This window comes from Larus michahellis, chromosome 8 (genome assembly GCF_964199755.1).
Source record: "Larus michahellis chromosome 8, bLarMic1.1, whole genome shotgun sequence".
Taxonomy (NCBI): domain Eukaryota; kingdom Metazoa; phylum Chordata; class Aves; order Charadriiformes; family Laridae; genus Larus; species Larus michahellis.
The window spans coordinates 55,351,737-55,367,446 of NC_133903.1; the positions used below are offsets into that span (position 1 = coordinate 55,351,737).

Genomic DNA, 15,710 nt, shown 5'->3' on the forward strand with positions numbered 1-15,710 from the left:
CGCTGTGATGAAATTGGATGTTTTACAATTACAATTCCAAAGCCTGGATTTCAAAACTAAGAACTATAGAGAAAAGGGACTTTTAAAAAGCAACTGGGCATTTCAAGCTTAGCTCCAGGTCTGCAGCCAGACAATCTGCAAATACCACAGTGCAGCTATTCTGGGCAATAAATATTTAACTGTAGCGGGCAATACTTCCTACAAGTAATACTAAAGAGGAAAAAAAAAAAAAATCTTTGGGGAGCAAAAGTGTCTGTTAAAGCACATGCGCTTCTGCGCATAATAATGAAATATGCATAATAATGAAATAACGAAAATTAAACCCAGAAGGTGCACCACGTGTACGCTAACTGCCGAGGACACAGTCTGTTAGCTCAGCTGTCTAAAATGGCTACTTAAGCCGTAGCTCTACATACTCTTAGCCATAAAAGTACTTCCTTTTTTCTGTCCTTAAAAGCAACTCAGAAGTTTAATTGCAAGTTAACAGGCAGGAATCTTAACAACACAACTTCTTTCAGATTACACTATGCTGTCAGTTTATCCTACCATACAAATACCCCCAGTCTTAAACTGGTCAGCCCCTTCAAGAATTAGGATTACCACATCAGGCATTCCTCAGCATTTACCGAAGCCCAGTGGATTTGAGGGAGACAAGGAGCTTCACTCCAAATCACTGCCCTAAATCACTGTAATTGCCAGAAGGCTGTTATCCCATGAAAAAACAACCCAAAATCCGTAAACACATTAAAAGAACCATAATGCTTGACTACTTTCAGAATTTAATAACCAGTTAAAAAAACCTATTGATTTGTAACCTAACACGCTAAAAGAGTATTTCAGTAAACACAAACCAAATACTAGTTACATTAAGCAGATCTCTGTATTCAAAGGTTAACCGCAGACTTCAGCGAAGACTCGCAGGACTTAGTTCCAAGTGATCTCTACAAACTTTTTTTTGTTTAATAAAAAACTATCTGTAATTCCCGTAGTAACCTGGATGTATCACCCCTTCAGCAGTTTTCTTAAGCAATCTGAGAATTATCATGTGAAATTCACAGAGAGGAAATACCCTGTTTTTCGAACAACTAATCAAAATCTTTCCCTGTGTCTTAGAAGCTAGAAATCTGGCCGTCACGAAGCTGCATTTCTGCCTGGGTGTTTGCTTCTATGTCATGAAGTAAAATCGGTTCATTTTCTGCAATGGCTAAATGCACATAAATTGCATAAATTAATCAGAAACTGCAAAGCCAACATTTCCTTCTATGTATGTGACTCCTGTGCATATGCAATGGTTATCTTTAATCTGTGAGGTTATTTACAGTTAAAAACTGTCTACTGCGCTTCTCTACACCATTCTAGACACAGCCTTTCTACGTAAATAGAAAAAAAAAATATTTCCTTATTCTTAAGGGGAAATAAACTCAAAAAAAACCCCAGTGTGCTGCCAATCTGTAGACATTCAACAAGTCAGCAGTGCAAACTTATCGCTTCCATGCCTGTGCATCACAATGACTAACACCACCCCCAACCCACCCAGTGAACATCACCTCCCTGTCTCCCTGAGCGCTGGGCTGGAGGCTCCTGCAACCATTTGTCGAGTGTCCCAAGGATTACACAGATCACACTGAAACCCAGCCGATAATCCCACAGCGCTACTCCACCCTCGCAGGCTTCTGAAGCATAAAGCGGTAGGGAAGAGGGAATTTCGGCGCTCCCCACAATTTTTCCGTTCCACTCCAAAACGTGTCTTATGCCAGCACTCAGGAGGGGACATCACCTTTGGAGATACATTTAGTTTCTGCTCTGGCAGGACCTTCACCCACATGGAGCGAGGATGTTCACACCGTGCCCATTCAACCCTGCACCGCTCCCCTCCTCTCAAGCCACGGGCTCTTGAGCAGAAAAACAGGTTCTCAATCATGCTTGTCCAAAGGGCTCATGCACAATTTTATTTTTTAAAAATGCACGACACCTACAGTTATGAGAACCTCAAATTTCTCATTTTCTGTTTTCTTACCAAGCCACCGGAAAGCTGACTCTCAGTATCCACTGGCTTCCAACAAGAATGCATAGCCTTTCCCCCCCACCCCTTCAGTGTTCAGTGTAACATTAATCTCTTAACCTGTTTGAAAATCTGAAAGTCTAGTGGAACGAGACATGCAGAAAACACTCTGAAGAGCAAATTCACCTAAATTTAAGCAAAAAAGGCCACAAGCCTTTCCCACAAAATCTCTGTGAGTAGAATTCAATTTGTAACATCTGCAAAGCGAGAGAAATCTGCGTGCCACTATCTCCCTATCAATCACAGCAAGGAAGCAAAAGCACCCTTAGAGATTCAGAAAAACTGCTCTGTATTCTTTTTTTCTTTGATGATAATGTAAGACCTGATTTAAGTGTTAAACACATCAGAAACACCATACCACTTTTTTTTCGTCTCAAGAAATTCTGAGCACTAATGGATTGTGACCAGAAGACACTGAAATGAGGGCAAAGGACTTCATTTAGGCGGCTCTAAGCTTTTGTTTTCTGATCATTATCATCACACACTTAACACAGATTCTTGAAAAATACTTTTGACAAAAACTCTGGAAGAGCCACCCTGCCATGTTAGCTAGGAATGATGAAAGTTTAATTGAGAATTACAGAAGCCAAACCCACCATTTTTAAATCTTGGGGATTCTTTTCTGTTTACTGTAACAAGAGAGCAAACAGATGCGGCAATGGAAACAGAATAAGCATACCAGATATTCCAACAACAAGCCATTCCTTACTAGTTATTATCTTTTTTCTTTTTTTTTTCCTTTCTTTTTTTTTTTTTTTTAAGAGGACTGAAACACACAAATTTAATCTGGCAATAAATACAACTACAGAATTAAATTACAAATGGACATATTAAAGTTTTATTAAGCCACAACTTCCACATCACAGGATGGTCAAGATCGCCTGTTCCAAGCCCGGCTCAGGCAGGGGCAGCTGGGGCTGCCCGCGACGTCCCCAGTTGGGTCATTCGTCTCTCCGCAGACAGAGACTCTGCAACACCTCTGGGCAGCCTCATCCAGTGCTTGACCACTCTCACAGCACTAAAGTGTTACATGAAAGATGCTCCAGCCTCCTAATCGTGAAAGAACTGTTTGGTGCACAAATGAAAAGTGTTACTTGTTTTCTTAAGCATAAAATGTCATTTTGCCTTAAAGAAAAGAGATCAGGATCAAATTACGATTTTTCTTTCCCTAAATCCTGTGCCTTCGACTTAGAACGAGACCCCAGCTGTAAAATCATAATACGAAAGAGAAAAGAACACAGAATTATTGTAAAATTAATTGGACTGAGCTTCTCCTCGCCATCCTGCCCCTTATATTACTCATGCTCTCACACGAAAAAAACCACCAGTTAACTTTTTAAGGTCACAGCTTCTGGAAATGAACAGCACCAACTGCAAATCAAACCAGGAAGATGTACCTCAGCTGTAAACTAAGAAAACTTGATGTGGGACTTGATGTGGGATGCAAAATCAAGACAGAACTCTACAAGGGTATTCCTAAATCATCAATTTATTGCAGAATGCTTCCCACTGAAGAACATCCATCGCACCAGGCTTCTCCACATTACTTGACTTCTCAGGTCAAATTCCCAATAAGGCACCTTCTCCTCCCACCCCTTTAAAAGACATTTTATAGCTTATCCATAATTATGGATGAGACTCCGACAGATGGGGGAAAGAGAATTACCCTATTTTAGAACATTTTATAATTGGAAGTTCATGGAGTAGACTGCTTGCTGCCATATCACCTACCCTTAAGAAGAGTTTGATTCTAAAGTAAGTCCTGAAAAAACTAATATCTATTAACATAGAAATAACATATTAAGCTGCTTCTTAAGCCTTTGATTGATGCTCAGCAAATTATCTCTTAGTGTTTGTAGGCTGTTGCCCCCTCTGTGAGTACACACCATGAAATGCCCCACTAAAACAAGGAGAATAGTTGTGGCTGCCCCATCCCTGGAGGGGTTCAAGGCCAGGGTGGACGGGGCTTGGAGCAACCTGGGCTGGTGGGAGGTGTCCCTGCCCAGGGCAGGGGGTGGAACGAGACGGTCCTCAAGGTCCCTTCCAGCTCTAACCATTCTATGATTTGTTTACAAGACTAAGATCATTACGTCAGCCTTGCCAGCTAATTAAACTACTCTCAACTTTTCCTGTCTCTGAGACTCAGTAGCAATAGGTTTTGAAAAGCCAAACACCTTGAAATGGTCTGGGAGAGACGTTGATGTCCACTGCTTTTAAAAACTTCTAAACCATATCTGAGAGAGGATTTTTCATAATTCAGACATTAGGACATACCCCAAAACATTTTTAAAATTACTTTGGCAGTGAGCAGAGGTACATGCTTTGCACAGGCAGCACAGCCTGGTGAAGATGTGACTATTTTACTGGTGGTTACCAATCTTTGCTGGCAAAAAAAGGAAGCGTTCCTGGTTCAGCTGTGGGGAGGGTGTCAGTATCTTCCACCAGAAAGGGAGCGGTAAACACCTCGGGGATGGTACATCTCAAGTGGTCGCATGCACACGTGCAAGCTGTCTTGGCTTTGAATGCAGAACTAGTGCTGATTAAATTGCTTCAAAAATGCAAGCCGAAGTGTTGGTAAATCTTATTTCCAGCCGGAGTCATGCAAAAAAGTTGCAGTTCTGACAAAAGCCTTTGCCAGCTTCAGCAAAAGTATCAGGAAGGGACAGCGGTTTGCATCTCAGCTGTGTTTTAAAGGCTGAACTCACCACAAACCTTGGGACAAATCAAGTTCTTTATGTAATTACTCAACTTCACTGATACACACTGATTTGTCTGTGCAAAACTGAACTTGCATGGAACTCTAAACACAAACAGGAGTTAGCAGCATATACGTACACAAACAAGCGTAGCCATTTACATTAACTGCTTATTAAACTTTATCAAGTAGTTAAGTAACAAAGATATAATGGATTGAAAAAGTCCTGAGGAATTTGCTCATCAGAGAAAGCATGAAACAATCTCAAGGCACGCAAGGAGGCTGTGCCAGCATAGCAGAGGTGAAGGTAACACGTGATCCAGATTTCTCTCCCTAAAGAGGCAGAGTCCTATAAATTTATCTTTATAGGTCAACAGGTCCTGCCCTTGTCACATAAAATTAATTCTCCCAGCATACGGAGCGAGAGGGTGGTTCTATATAAGTGCTTCTCCGCACTCTAAATGACACACAAAGCACGTCAATAGCTATACGCTGTGGTGCAAGTGGGGTCTAGAGAAAATTATTTCATGTACGGTGGGCTATAGGAAGAAGTTAAACTCCTTCCACTTAAAAGCAGATTGGTGTTTCTTCAGCAGGATTTTCACGACACAGTGTCCAAGTTCGCACATCCCTGCGGAGAGCAGGGGAGGGAGCTGATGAGAAGTCTTGTGAGCTGGAACAGGTATCCATCAGAGCACGCGAGTTGCTCAACCGAAGGGGGGACATGCCACAACAGAAGTGACTTAAGATAGTGCTGCTGTGATCTGCCACTTGCAGCACTGCTTACCTCCTCCCTCCACACACACACCATAGGCAAAGAAAAATGCAGGCTCATTTTTCACTCAATTTGACAGCTAACTTGTAAGAACACGGAGTGATTAAACCTGGAGATACCACATACTTTTATTGCAAGGTAAACGTTCAGTCAACACCAACAAAGAGCAAGCAGTTAATCTGTACACAACCAAGCAAACACGACCAGCATCTTAGGCTTTAGATGTTTAAGGTTGTGCTGGCATATACTGAGTATTCAGGATTTAAAAGGTGCCTTTTTTTTAAGCCAAGCGAGCCCTCTGTTTGCTGGTGTATCTTGCCTATGTAGATGTAACTTGGCCGTGTCTCAAGTCACGTGCACAGGAAGCTGAAAGGGCTGTAAAACCCGCAGGACTCTCTTTCTCTCTCTCTCTCTCTCCCCCCACCCCGCCTTTTTTTTTTTTTAACTTGGCAGAAGATAGCTGTTCTTCTTTTGTAAAATGAAGCTCTAAGTCAGCTATCCCTATATGCCCTTTCACTTACCACTTGTGGCTTTCACAGTGAAATCAAACCCATGCTCTCCTGTATTAATTCATTCCACATTTACAAGAAAGGTGTTCACAGCTATGAATTGCGACTAAAATAAGTGCTGGTATAAAACAACACAAGCTGTTTTTTCCAGGTGATGCTGGTGGGAAGACAAAGGCTTCCAAGTGAGAATCCTGGTTGGCAACGCTCCTGCTAGCGACTTGCACCTACGTACAACACGTTCATCGGTCTATGGGGGCTTGTTTTATATCATCAATAAACACGCCCTCTATTTCCCTTCATAAGGGCAAGGAACACAACTAGAAGTTTTCTTGGCAACGAACAGTTATGACCCTTCAAAAAACCAGGGATCAGACAGGCTCCTTTTCTCTGACTACACCGGCACTTCCCAGAATCTGGTAAACTCCTGGCTATTTCATGCCTTTAGGGGAGAGAGTTATTAAGAGACTTTCTAAAAATCAATACAATAACAGTCAAATAAAATGCATTTAAGCCATTTTCTGCCTAAGTCAGGCACTGATGTTTCTAATAGAAAAACAGTTAGAAAAGTGGCGAGGTTATAACACCATGTCAGAAGAACGTGGTGCCATTACGGCCTGTAGACCCCTCAAATAGACTTTAACACTAGAAACAGTGGATGGCAGCAAGTGTTAAGTTTTGGAATTGCAGCTGTTACTTCAATAATGAGGTCAAATGCACCTTTCTCTTCCTTCAACTTAAGCCTTGAGAACAAGAAAGAAGGGTAGAAGATTCAAATAAGGAAAAAAAAGTTTAATACAACAGCAACCCAAATCAATAGCAGGAAAAAGCAAAAAGGAAAAAAAAATACAGTTTAATACAAATGCAACACAAATCAACAGCAGGAAAAAGCAAAGAAGGCAAACAGTGAATTTGTAATCTTTTGTTTTCAGAGGAGAGGATAACTCCTGTAGAACCAAGTGCTCCAACACAGGGTATAGAGCTGTAAAGGGTGACAACAGAAGCTGCTCGATACAGGTCAGGCTCGCTCATTTAACTCTCTGGTTTCTTTTGAACTTTTAAACTCTCTAAATAGATGGGCTCTGGCAATTTCAAAATTATTAGCATCTGTTTTGCCATACTTTGAGGAAAAGTGAAATACAGAAGTGTTCAGGAAGTGAAAGGTTATTTCTTGTGCATCTTCAGTAAACACGAAAGACACTGAGTGTACAAGAAAACCATATGAAGCGCACTGCAAATGCCACCTTACAGTTGCTCTTGATGAAAAACCTCAGAACTGAGGGCGGCCACACGTTCTTTCCACGCAGGAGGCCACCAGCTTGAGTTGCTCTGTGAGAGCTCGACATCCTAGGGACAAAAAACCCCCCACAAAACCTATGCAAAGTAGATTTAAATATAAAAGACAGTCTAACGCAACACTTAAGCTACATGGTATCTTTTATACTTCCACACACCCCCTAAACATCTAATACCTTACAAACTAACATAGCTTTATTATAAAAAATTTCCTCTGGTAAAATCCAGAGGAGTGCAGAGACAGGTGTTTATGGATGGCAAGCAACAGGAAGTTATTTGGACTGTACAAGTTCCAAGGCTTTTAAGGTTTGTTTTGTTTAATGTATCTCTTTGTGCTGCTAGTGTCTCAAAATGAATGTAAGGTTAGTTCTGCCAAATTAATTTCCTGGAAAACTGAGTCCACACGCAAACAGCTTTCTTGCAAGCGTTTCCTCTCCTCCCTCGCTCCCCTGTCCAAGTCACAGATCTAGCACGGTCGCTTCATTTTCCTTACCTAAAAAAGTAGAAGACTGAAACCTGTCCTTCCTCCTGGCATGAAAGGTGTAAGGATTTTTTCCAGAACCGCTGTCTCCAGCACAGCCCTAGGCACAGTAGCTCTCCCAGCAGATCTAGGAACAGCCTCCTTGGTTGAACAAGGATTTTTCCCTGTTCAAAACAGCATGAGGCAATATTACCTCAATCTCAACTTCCAGCCAGTAAAATTAAGTTATTTAAAAGATCTGAAGTGGAAGACCAAGAAAGTTATTTTGACAGAATATGCCACAGATTGAAGAGTAATTATTAAGAGTACTGCTAATAAATTATTTCGATACCCTGCTAAATTCCAACTGGGCCACCTGACGGGCAATGCAGACTCGGCTCAGCCTTCGAATAGCTGGAAATGGCAGGGAATGAAACACTCAAGGAACAGTTTAAACAGCACCTGGTGTCCAAAACCGCTAAAAACTTGCATTATACTCATGTCTAGGTGCCTCGGTAGCCAGGGCCCCTCTCAGATCCACTCTGCAAACAAGCGAGACTGCGCACCACAGCCCGAGGAATGTGCAAGTTTCCCTTTAGGAGTTTCCTCCTGGAAGTACGAATAGCAGTTGTCACTTAAATTGTGTGTTCAAAGGGAATTAAGCCTTTGGGGACTGGGGAGGGAATTGCAGCATTTTCAGTAGAGAGAGGAGAAGAAACATGTTGAAAGAACAGACAGGTTGTTCCGCCAAAGTCAGGCACTGACTGAAATGAAAACACCCCCAGGCTTCTGACCCCATTGAACGCTGCATTATACACTTATCCACCTGCAGACTGACTCCATATCTTTGTGAACCTTCCTGTCCCCTCCTCCAGTACACAGGCAAGCAACTGAAGTCTCGACTCACGTGAATCCTACATGCTTCCAAAGTCAGAGAACATAGCACGAAATACTGAAGTTATTCAATTTATTAGCAGACCCTCCTTTATGTAGCAGACCAGCTTGGAGTAGAAGTCCAAAGTGCTTCACAGAACAAAGCTACCAGATACGTGTGTTTATGATGGATGAGTTTCTTGAAGCCAGTCACCTTGTAAAAGTTTGTTCTTTACTAGCAAGCCCTTTCTGCTACTTTGGGAGCTCCATAGCTACAACAGAACGGTGATGTGGTATTTCTGGAACACAATTTGTTTACTATCGGAACTGCTGACAAAGCAGAATCAATAGCAATACCAAGGCACTTACTCTAATACAAATGATTTTCCTATTCTGTGTTTAGAGCGGGTCCAAAGGAGGCCATGAAGATGCTCCAAGGGCTGAAGCCCCCCTGCTCTGAGGACAGGCTGAGAGAGTTGGGGGTATTCAGCCTGAAGAAGAGAAGGCTCCAGGGAGACACCTTATGGTGGCCTTTCAATACTTAAGGGGAGACTTATAAGAAAGATGGGTACTAGCAGGGCCTGTTGCGACAGGACAAGAGGTAATGGCTTTAAACTAAAAGAGGAAAGATTTAGGTATAAGGAATAAATATTTTACAATGAGGGTGGTGAAACACTGGCCCGGGTTGCCCAGAGAGGTGGTCAATGCTCCATCCCGTGAAACATTCCAGGTCAGGTTGGACGGGGCTCTGAGCAACCTGCTCTAGTTGAAGATGTCCCTGCTCACAGGAGGGGGGTTGGACTAGATGGCCTTTAAAGGTCCCTTCCAACCCAAACTATTCTGATTCTATAACTGCACTTGCTCAGAATCTTAGCTCCGCAGGTAGGTTCCTCCTCAACGATCCAATATGATTTTTCCCAGGCTTTCACCACTACCTCGCTCCATAGTTTGGGATGATGTACACATCCTCTGCTTCTCCATCGACTTCCAGTTCTTTTCCTTTATTTCCTATTTCACCTTTCACATCCCGCAGGAAAAAAAAATTCTAAACAGATCATTTTTATGGGCCAGCTGTTTTAAAGTATGTAATAACAGAACATGCAGAGAACCATATTCATGTCTGTTAACAAACAACTCATACAGTGTCAGAGGGTGGTAGAAGGTAACGATACGCAATATAAGACGTACAGACTATACTTCTCCAAGTAGAAGGTGCTCTTCCAGTTTCCTGTAGTTCAGTTTTTCTGTCAGTTATGCAACTCCTGTTACATTTATATAACCAGTTCAGGGGAAAAAGAGAATTATTCTAGCCAGCAAGACTGTCTGAAGTTTTATAAGCCCTTCAGCATGAAGAAAGTGACAGGACTTCTTCCTTAAAAATCCACCTGTTCTCAACGGGCCAGGAAATTATAACCACTAAATCACACTTCCTTACTTCCCCCCACCAATTTGAATCACGAGAAATTGCAACTAATTTGCCCAAGAGAACCATCATCAACTTTTTCCAGTAACCTAGTACTTTTTAGCATCATTTTTTTGGAATGATTAGATGAATGGTGAAAACAAATACTGATCAGGGTACCTAAAGCGCTGATAAAGACATCAAGTGACCGAGCAAAATAATCCCCCCTAATCTTCATTATATTCATGTATTGTACAGAAACTATAGCAATAGCTGGAAGTAACAATTTAGCTGTCAAACACCCCAAAATGCCATTCTTTTGTGAATCCACTTTCCTTCTTGATGAGGTTCAAGCATATTTGTCTCACCCTACTAGCAAAACTGAGCAGTATCAGTCCATGAAAAAGCTTTCTTTGCAGAAGTCGGGCTCTGAGTATGAACTGACCGAATCACGTGCGGAGCTTTAATAGCCATTTTCTATTCAATTTGGCAAGTGTTTGCCATTACCAATACCTGAAATCTAATCGCATTTTAAGTGCTTTTGAGATCTAAAGCAACTCTGAGTGTGTTTACAGGAATAATGCACAATCTTTAAGAAACTGCAGACTGTTGGACAGGCTACAAAAGAACAACTTCAATATTGCCAGTTTATCAACCAGAAGAAAACATTTCGTCATTTTTAATTGCTGTTGGACACGAGATGAGGCAGGAAGAAAGACCCAACTTGCTCTTCTCTCCATAACCCAGCTTCTTGGTACACTTTTTGGTTCATAGGTTCTCATAACGATCTTTTTCACATCTAAATACAAACCCATCTTAAGGGTTTGTTTTTACGTGTAAAAGCTTTAACCTCTCAAAACAATCCAAACACCTTCCTCTCCATGTAAACACAGAGCAGTTCTTTCTTGTGCAATTCAAGCCCAACATAACGTACAGATTCAAGGGTTCTTCATTTGGGTTTGTGCTGTATTTTGAACCTCTCTTCCTCATACCAAGTTGGGCAGCAAACAGCTGCCAAGAAACCTGGGGCCAGTTCTACAGGTGAAAAAAAAAAAAAAAAAAAAAAAGTGTTTCAACCCCAAATCAAGGGAGGATGGGGAGGTACGTGGTAGGAAAGAGGTGAAATCCTCCCACCCGTGACAGCGGGCATCACTGTCAGGATGCTGCCTACGAAAACGGAAAGATTTTTCCCCTCTATGCAAAAAAGGGAAGCTGGTTTCTGTGAATTCAGTCTTTTATTTGCAAGAGTGAACTACTACAGAAACGTCCATCTAAATTTACTGAATCGGTATCACTTATTCTTCCAACCAAGAACCCTGGATTACTTCCAGCCCGCCAAGCGGTAAGGCAAAAGAATTAAAATAAGTTTAAATTGCAGACTCTGTTTGACTAAGAAAAAAATGAGGTTAAAAGGTATGTTGATTTCACCCACTGAGTCTCTCCGGTGACTGTTTAGGTACACTGCAGCGTTTTGCTTTGCAATTGATACAGGTTGCTTTCCAAAGCTTTTGTATTAGATATTATCTCCAGAATTGCTTCCCAATTGTTTTTTAAATAAACTCATTGAACAGACAAGTCAATTTGGACCTACAGAAACAGCACATTCCCGAAGAGCTCAAGATTTGCAGAATCTACCTCTCAAAAAAGGCCACTTTGAAATTAATTCTGAAAGAGTTTTGCAGTGCAGGGAGCTCCAGGCGTTTGCAAACTTAAAGTTGTTCCAGTTCTGTGTTTATATTCTTGTGCAAATTTAAACCCACTCACCCTGGCTTTTTACCAGTCTTTCACCTAACCTTTCCCAAAGGTCAAACGTTTGCAGTTTTGCTTTGCATGAGCATAGCATATTCCCTGTTACACTGGGCTTTAGGGCAAATGACTTGCAGATAGTTAGACAAATTAAGATATTTAAGGAGAACCGAATCACTAAGAACGCACTGACAAAAACACTTGTAAAACCTGCCCGCAATTACTAACTTTTAACGCCGCAAATGACAGCGAGAGCCTGCTGGGATCTGCTGTTTGCTCAGGCCTTAGCAGCGCGTCCTGATGGGGCTCTGTATTTCAAAGCACCTGTCTCGGTGTCACCTAGCGCGAACCCAGACCAAGGTGCAACTTCCTGTGTGTTTTAAAAACAAGTGCCAGGAGGAAATGCCTACTGCTCCCCATATATGGTCAAAACTGAACTTAATACTGAGCTTCAGCAGCCACGAATAAAACAGTACATACATTCTGCTCATGAATAATGCTGCAGAGAGTCTTCTACCAGCATGAGTTAAACTGGGCTAACTGGAGTTCAGTTCAAACACCAACGCAACTTTGAATTATTTCCATTTTCCCCCCCCAAAAAAAAACAACCACCAGAAAGAAAAAAAAAAAAAAAGCCTTCCTGCATTGCATTTATCTGCCCTCCAGGTCTCTATGCCTCAAAATACACCCTCCGCATCCCTAATCCATCCCGTTGGCCCCAGCACCACCCCGTCCTCCTCCCAAGCACAGACTCGATGTGTGTTTAACCGGAGCCGGGTCCAGCCTCTCCTGTCACACCGCGCGACTGCCATGTTGTCTTCCTGCCACCAACCTACATGGTTAACAGCGGGGCTGATGTGCTTCAGGCTCTTGTGTCCTGGTTCTCCTCATACATAAGCTTTCCGTATGTATTTTGAAAATCCCAACTCAACAAGGACTATCCAAACCACCTAAAATCGTTTTCCACGCACATACACGTACAGCAGAATTATGTTTTTAGGTGTCTGGAGAAGGTGGAAGGAAGGTACAACTTGGCAGCTGCCAGGGTACCAGCCCCACATCCCTGCTCGTCCTCTCGGGTGAGGGATATCCAACCAGGAGGTGACCTGGACGGCTGTCACCACCCTCAGGGGAAGGAGCACCTACGGGGGGGCGGGGGGCGCTGAAAGGCGCCCAAAAAGCGTCTCTATCCCCAAGACAGGAACCGATGCCAAACTGACAGCTGGACACAATCAATTTTTCCAAACACACAAGTGCAAGGCAGCAATATCTCCGCTTGCAAAGAAGACCGAGGACTCCCGTAAGCTCACGGGGGGTCCGAGCGCGCTCACAGGCACCCGATTTTTTTTTTTTTTTTTTTTTTTTTTTAAATTTCACCCATTTCCACCAGCCGCCAGAACCGAAGTAATTTCGTTCCGGTTCCTCCTCTCGCCACAACCCGGCCGCCCCCGCCGCGGCCGCGCAGGAGTCGCCCCTCGCCCAAACGTGGCTCTGAAAACCCCTTCCCAGCCCGGCCGCCGCCCGCGGGGGCTCGTCCCCGGTGCCCGCCCCCGGCCCTCTCCGCTGAGGGGGGCCCCGCGGCACCCCACATCCCGGCGCAGGCGCCGGGCTCGGCCGCCGCGCTGAGCCCGGGAAGGGGCCGGCGCGGCCGCCGGGGGAAGCCCCGCGCCGTCGGCCATCTCGGGAGCCTCCCTCAGGGAGGGGAAGCGCCCGCCGCCCCGCACCACCCCCTTCCCCGGTCCCCCTCGGCCCCGGGCCCGGCCGGGGAAACGCGGGAGCCCGCTCCGGCCCCACTCACCGCTTCCGTCGCACCTCGCCGGGGCGGGCGGTGAGGCCAGCGGGGGACGGCCGTGCCGCTCAGCCGCGGCCCCGTGGGGCTGGGGGCGGCTCGGCCGGGCCCGGTGGGTGCGAGAGCGAAGCCCGGGGACGCTCGGCAACGTCAGGGCGGCGGTCCCGGTGCGGCGGTGGCAGCGGCGGCAGCGGCTACTGCCCGCGGAGCATGCGCCGGGCCGGGCCCGCCCGGGGGTGGTGCCTCGTCGCGGCCGCCTCCGGGTCTGCGGGGGTGATGGCGGCGGCGGGGCACGAGAGGGTCCGACGCTTGGCGGGGTTTGCGGCCGGGTGCGCGGCGGGGCGGGTTCCCAAAGGCTGGTGGGGACGGCCCGGCCTAGGCCGCAGCGGCGCGTCCGGAGCCCGGTTGGGGAAAGCGGAGGGGTTAAAATGGATGTGTCTCCTGGCTGGTGTAAAGCGGGTAAAGGCTTTAGCGGGCGGGGTGGGAGGCCCGCCTGGTGCCCGGGTCAGCACCCGGGGGTTTAACCGTAGGTGCTTAAAAACCATTACGTCTTCTGGCACTGCTGGGAGGGTGCTGGGGCTGCGGGGTTCTCTTCACACCTGCAGTGCCGAGGCCATGGCCGTCATCCCCACACAGATGTCCAGTGTCTGTCATGGTGTGGGCTGAGCTGCTGGAGTACGTGGATCACAGAGTCACAGGATGGTTTGGGTTGGAAGGGACCTTAAAGGCCACCCAGTGGCACCCCCTGCCCTGGGCAGGGACACCTCCCACCAGCCCAGGTTGCTCCAAGCCCCGGCCAACCTGGCCTTGAACCCCTCCAGGGATGGGGCAGCCACAGCTTCTCTGGGCAACCTGGGCCAGGGGCTCACCACCCTCACAGCCAACAATTTCTGCCTCACATCTCATCTCAATCTCCCCTCTTGCAGTGTAAAACCCTTCCCCCTCGTCCCATGGCTCCCCTCCCTGCTCCAGAGTCCCTCCCCAGCTTTCCTGGAGCCCCTTTAGGGCCTGGAAGGGGCTCTAAGGTCTCCCCGGAGCCTTCTCTTTTCCGGGCTGAACAACCCCTACAGCCCCGTCTCCAGCCTCATGCAGATGTGAACAAGCCAGCATAAACAACTTGGGTGTTTACACCAAAATGAGAAGACATGCACAATTCTTCCGTCTGCACAGAAAAGACATCGTTTTCTTCATTGTGGTTTCGAACTCTTGTCAAAGTCACAGGAAATGGCACAAGTGGAAGTAATATCAGTAAGAAAATGATTCAGTTCAATAAAATTATTCCGCCCCCTTCCCACACATGCACGCATATTTGGCATTTTCTTCTGAACAAAGAGCCAATCTGCTGCTGCCTTTTGGGGAAATTGTCCTAATAGCCAAATTGGTCATTAAAAAATACGTGCCCTGGTAAATGTGCCCCCTTTTGATGTAATGGTAGTTTCACATAATTCAGGCTAATCAGAACACACTGATAGCATCTTTCTGTCAAGCTCTTCTCATGCACGGCAGCACATGGGTGTGCAAGTCCCTTTGCTGTTACGAAGTGTTTATACGCCAATACAGTTAATCTGTCCCAGCTCACTGAACATTTTCTCCAGGAAATTGACCCAAAGCTTTTCATTTCCCACACAGGAGCTGGGAGGCGGGGGCTGTTTGTGCATGTCCAGCTGGTTGTAGTTTACAAACTAAAGATAGATAATCATTGGTTAATTTTTCCCTCCCCCAAGATGAAACGAGACAGCCCTTCCCCACCTGTTTCCACAGCTGTCAGGGAACCAGCAGAGCATAATTTGGATTACCTTTTTCCTTTTTCCTCAGCCACATGGCATCGCTGGGTCTGGATTAACCATGCGCTGCAGGTGCACGGGAAAGCACTGGAGTCTCATTCTGTCTCTATCACTCTGGTAATCTGAACTGGGGCTGGAGAAGAGCCTGAGGTTGGAAGGAGAGAGGTCAAACCCTGCAGACGCGCGTGGCCATGCCACGGCTCTCACGGCTGACCTTTTCTTGCTCTCTTGTTCTCTGTCTCCTGTAATCTGCCTGCAGGGGCTGTGCTTCCATGGATTAACTCTCATTCTTGCTAGCCCTTTCCATGGCTTTGCCTTTGTA

At 45.4% G+C, this 15,710-nt stretch overlaps 1 protein-coding gene across 1 annotated transcript in view; it reads right to left on the reverse strand.

Moving 5' to 3' along the window:
- JAK1 (Janus kinase 1) overlaps positions 1 to 13,818 on the reverse strand; it is a 64,731-nt gene extending 50,913 nt beyond the window's left edge. Inside the window, exon 1 of the mRNA XM_074598629.1 lies at positions 13,614 to 13,818. The gene's annotated coding sequence lies outside the window, so the exon portion shown is untranslated. The remainder of the gene's footprint in view (positions 1 to 13,613) is intronic.
- Positions 13,819 to 15,710: the final 1,892 nt, after the last annotated feature.